Raw genomic sequence first — 6000 nt, forward strand, 5'->3', positions numbered from 1 at the left:
TCAGCAGCACATGACCTCAGATTCTCAGAAAGTCTTATGCAATTTGTCATTGTGTAATTTAGCCTTTTAACGCTACCGTTCAGCCTGTAATTGGGTGCTGCTTCTCTGGGTTGCATCACTGCTGTTCTGCTCTGAGAGTCCTGCTCATATTGTAAGGCCTTCGTTCCCAGCAGCCGCCCGGCCTCCGTGAGATATTTTACAGCTGCAAAAATCCGTTTTTTATTTCAGTTGAACCTGAATCCAAAGGGCAAACATGAGTCCACATATGAATCACGGCAGCTTGATTTGTTTTTGAAATTCCTCCACAGACACTGAAAGAGTCATTTGTACTCGAGAAGCCGAACGCGGCGCCGTGTGGATGTGAAGCGGGAATAAAAACGCAGTCAAAGGTAGGTGTTGATCTCTCCACTCTTATTAGCAGGGACGGAGCCCCCTCCTCGGCTCCCAGTGCAGAATAACAATCAGACGCTTTATTGATCCTTGTGGAGAAAATCTTTTTGGGCATCTTCCACACGGAGGTCAGAGGTCAGCCTCGGCAGCCGCAGAGCCGGTAAAGATTCGGCCTCGTTCTGCTGGCTGTATTTTACACGATTGGTGCATCTTAATTCACAGCAGGATCCTCAGGAAGTCGCTGCACACAAAAGTGCAACCTGTACACGACCCGGACTCTTTCACACGCCGAAACCCACAGGTGTGTTTATCAGGTTCCTGTGTTCCAGGTAAATATACAGCCCTTAACAACCATCTAATACTGCGCAGGTCACCGTGCCAACAGCTCCGACCCCTCAGGCTCCACTAAACATCTGTGAGCGGCAGATCCTTGAAGCCTCGATTCAGTAACGATGCTCAATCGAACTGAGATCTCAGGAACTTCGAGTCTGCAAGTCTCACACTCTTCTGAAGTCTAACCTGAGAAGGTTACGGAGGATCAGAGTTAACCCTAAACCTAATTTAACCCCTAATCCCGGGGTGTGGATTTGTTTTAGCTACATGCTGGGAAGGCAAATTTTAGGACACATTAAGATGTGACATTTCAAAGTCTCACACTCACGGGACATTTTATTGGGTAATAATAATAGATTTTATTTATAGGCACCTTTCAAGACACCCCAAGATGTCTAAACTAAATGTCAAAATCACGGTGTGCATAAAATGAGAAAACTAGAAAACAGCACAGAATTAAAAAGTCAACAACACAAAATCAAATCAGCTTATCTTAAAAAGAATGACTTACTAGGATAAACCTTACCAGGACCGGGTCTGACCCGTTATTCCTTTAGAACGTCTCCTAATCCTTCATGGCACAGATTTAACAAGGTGTAGGAAACATCAGAGGTTTTGTTTCATGTTGGCATGACAGCATCACACAGCTGCTACAGATGTGTCTGCTGCATCCATGATGAACCCACATCCCAAAGGTGCTCTAAGGAACTGAGATCTGTGACCATGGAGCCTGTTGTGAACTCAGCGTCATGTTCAGTTTGAGATGATTTCACAGTCAGAGCAGCCGATATTCTTACAGTCTTCTGTTGTCCAGCTGACAGGACGGGCTCTTGGAGCGGTCTTCTGCTGCTGAAGCACGTGGTTGTGCATTCAGGTTGTGTTGATCATGTCTACATCCACTGAGTTGCTGCTGTCATCAAATACTTGCTTGAGCAGTTGAGCCATTACTCTAACTGTTGCTGTTGATGTGGTGGTTAGAAGGTAAGAATGGTTCCACGGGCCTGGAGCACACGGGCCGAGCCTCGTCCCTGACCCCGTCAGCGGTTTGGAATGTGCTGTCCTCATTTTTTGAGATACAGGTTAATGTTATGACGGCAGGTAAGCAGCTGGTGGTGCCGACACCTGACCACCACGTGAAAAAGTCCCAAAGGCTGTGGCTCAGACGGCAGATCGGGGCATTGAGTAATTGGAGGGTTGGAGGTTTGATGCCTGGCTGCTCCAGCCTGCACAGTATTGTTGGGGAAGATACTGAACTCAGGAGTTGTTCCTAATGTGTTCGTGAATGAGACCTGTTCATGCACAGTATGATATGATTTATCTATTTGCCAATCGAGACACGGACTCTTAGACGTCCGACTCCAAACTTTATGGATGTTTTAGGTCTGGGGCGTTGTCTCTCCTGGAGCGTGTCTCGGTGTCTCTGAATACGGACGTTCAGGATTTTTAAAAATGCAGCGAGAACAGTCGTGCAGCGTTACTCGGGCTCTTTAAACCAGAATTTAACTCGGACTGCGTGCACCTGTCAAACAGATTTTAAACAGTACACTCGGCGCATGCAGATTAGGGTACAATAATAGCATCATCATCTTCATCATCTGGTTATCTGCACAGCTGGAAGCCGACCCTCCGAGCGTCAGTGGCATCGCGGGTCATCGCGCTCTCCGAGTTTCCAGTTTTCAGCCCCATTCAGCTGTTTGAAGACACACTGGAGGCTTGAAAAGCTTTTTGTGCAGCACGTACCTCAGTATAAAGATTTCTTTTTCTTTATACAACGCTGGTCTCTCTCCCTTTGAGCTTCTTCCTGCTGTTCAACCACGGAGCATCACAGTTTGTACAAAATGATGAAACACACGTCACAAAAGAACAGAGTTACGATTTGATATGAAAAGAAACAAACAGAGGCAGAGAATAGGCCGCAGAAATAGTCTGGGAGAAATTAAAGCTGAAAAATTCATGTCTGCTCCTCCTCGTCTTCGCCAGATGGAACTTCATTTTAAAGTTTAGGGTCAAGAGCGCCGCTCATACATTCGGCTCACATCGAATTCCTCACTTAAGATGCTGCTTTCTGAGTATATAAGTCATTTCTTATCTGGAGCAGCCAAGTTTCTCGACTGCCTCGCTTTTCTTGGACGGGCAATCGAGGGCGTGCGATATGAGAAATTTAATGAAAAGTCGAACGGGCGTGTGAATCACGCTTTAATGGGCGGCTGCTCGTCAACAGAGAGGCCGTTTCTCCTATCAGACGAGATATGGGGCCTCGCCAGAGAACCCGCGATGAGCCATCCTGCGGCACGTTATTATTTTTTAACCTTTGCGCGCAGCGAGTTTGTGAACCGCAGCCAACATTCACACCGCTCCACACTGGGAGCCTCCCATTACAACCACGGCTTCATACTGGGAGCTGGCCATTATAACCACAGCTTAACCAGGTCAGCACTAAGCAGATCCACTGGAGCAGCGGTTAGAGGATAAATCTCTGCTCTGAGTTTAACCCATCGTAAATCTTGCGTCAGGAGAGTTACCCGAGAGCTCGTACAGTTTGACTTTTCACATAAAACAAAGCAGGTTTAATTTTGTTGTTTTCAGATAGAGAAGATGCTGATCGGAGTTGCTCGGCAACAAAGTTACTCAGGCTGTGCTCCAAATCAGAGACTGGAAACACAGATTCACCAGTCTGGAGATTAATCTTAGATTAATTCATTCATCATTTTTCCTTTTTGTTAAATTCAAGTACGTGAGGATAATTTGTGGATATTTAAAGATGTCACCTTGAGAGAATCAGGACAGAATTTCTGACACCTGACCGGCAACTAATTTGGAAATTACAGACAGACAAAGAGGTCCTGATTCACTTTTTTCTGGGACAATTTGTGTGCTCCTCAGTGGATCATTATGAACGTAATTATTCACCCATTTTTAAAACCGCTTCATCCTGTTCGGGGTTAGGGCTCGAATCAGAGGCGGGATACACCTGAACAGGTCACCTGGTCATCACAGGGCTAACGCAGAGTAGCGGGAAACTGTATTCACACTCACACATACAGCCAATCAGAATCATCGGTTTACCAGATGAGTTAAACCAGGTAAAGCTGTACCAGCACAGGTAGATCCAAAGCAGCCGGTTGGTGGATGTGGATCACGTCTTGCTGCCAAAGAGATCATGAAGCTATCTGACGATTAGACACGGAGGAGCTCAGAACCGTCTGCGCTGCACCGTTAGCCGAAACATTAGTCAGATAACTCAAACACCTCCAGACCCCGCCCTCGAGCTCACACTTACTTATAAAGGAAAGAAAACGACATTTAAAATGCGCACAGGTTAGGGTTGGGGTCATTTCCTGTATCTATCACTGAGATGCCACAGGGGGTGGGACTTTGGTGCACAGGCCCGGCTGTTAGCGGTGATGCACGGAGGATTTTCTTTGTTGTTTTCATTACAAATGCTGAGACATGCGTGTTTGTGGAGGTGTTTTAAGGTGGTGCGAGTGATTAAAATTTAACATGTGAAACATATCTCACGTTGATCCAATTACGGTAAGTGGGGCTGGCAGATGCTTTCTCAGACGCCGGCTGACCGTTCGCACGAATACTGACCACCTACAGAGACTCCATGAAGGCTGGAGGTTCATCAGGGTCTCTCTTGCACCTGTCAGGCCCATTTTTCTGTTAGTTGCTTTTGTAACATCAGTGGTTTACGATATGGAGGTAGCTTCCTACTCTGAAAGCGCCCAGCGATTCGGCAACCGCTCACTTCCTCGCTCTGTGACCTCAGCACGAACTGTGCCGATCAGTTTATTGGGTCAACCACCCACTTCATGTCTTATTTAATAAATTACAAAAGTAAAACGGGTGATAAAGCAGGGAATGTGATTGAGAAGTCTCCGGGATGTAACACCAAGCTGGAGACGGGCAAAGATGGGACTGAAGTAACCAATGATTGGGTGCAGCTGCTGATTCCTGATGGAGTAATGTGGGGAAGTCCATGGATGGACCAGGTGTCGTTCAACGTTATTGTTGGCGGCCGGCTCGCAGGGTTGGATGCCACTAACCAATCACGGCGTGAATTCCATAGAATGAGAGATCAGGAAGTTCTAGAGCGACCCAGTTCAGATTTGTTTCTCCTGTCGCTAAAAATCCCGCTCAGCCTCCGCCCTGAAGCCCCGCCCCCTCTGCTGTTTTTGTGCAGGTTTACCTGAACTCCCGACACGTCAATCATCCCAAATTTATCAAAGGAGCGTTTTCACCCACAAACCTCTCCACCCTCCTCCCCGGTGTCAGCACCCATATGGGAGCAGTGTTACTGCATCTGCGTCACCGCGGAAACACACACACACACACACACACACACACACACACACACACACACGGCCCTGTGTTAAATGGAGCAATTCACAGGAAAATCTCCGGCTCGGTGAGGGGAAAACACACACACACTCTGCATGAATACGGAGCTAAAAGGCAGAACGAAAAAAACCCACTCATACACTGGAAGCACTTAGGCAAACACACACGCGCACACACACACACACGTTCACAGCTTTGGGGGCACGACAGCTTTCATTCCCGACTGCAGCTCCATATCTCACGGAAACGTGATTTCACACTGAACTTTTCAACCCATTCTTTCAGGAGACGAAGAAAGACGGAGGGAAGAGCGCGAGCAGATAAAAACACCTCTGAACACATCAGTATTTTTGGCAGCTGGTGAGTGAGGCGACGTGGAAACACCCCCACCCTCCCCAAAACCCCTCCGCTCGCCCACGCCGCCCCTCCCCTCAACAGCAACCCGATCTGTTTTTAAACTCCATCCATGACCTGACGGTGCCAGAGAATCTGTCTTTACCAGATGAAGTAAATTAATAATTTTTAAACTGCGCTCTTTCTTTTGCTTCGCCTGCTAAAAAGATGCTGAATTTTGCTGCTGAATTTTTTTAAAGATGCACGTATACGTTAAAATTTTAACTGCACTCAGTAAAAAAAATGTAAGAGCTTATAATGTTTCCAAAAAATTGCTTAACGTCCTGTGGCTAATTTTTTATTATTTCCCCCAATTAACCCAAACATACTCGACTAGAATATAAAAACACGTTTTTCTGAGTTCGGACAAATTTACTTTGGACTGATGATGGGACTGAAAAGGTTAAAATGGCCTGCAATTTTCCACAGTGTGCTGGCTTCATGCTTTTATACTTCTCAAGCAAATGTTAGTGGTCATGTTTACCTGGTGCATCTTTGTCTCCAGGGGAGAATCATAGCAAATAAAATACAACAATCTTT

Source organism: Pelmatolapia mariae, linkage group LG22 (genome assembly GCF_036321145.2).
Source record: "Pelmatolapia mariae isolate MD_Pm_ZW linkage group LG22, Pm_UMD_F_2, whole genome shotgun sequence".
In the NCBI taxonomy this organism is placed as follows: domain Eukaryota; kingdom Metazoa; phylum Chordata; class Actinopteri; order Cichliformes; family Cichlidae; genus Pelmatolapia; species Pelmatolapia mariae.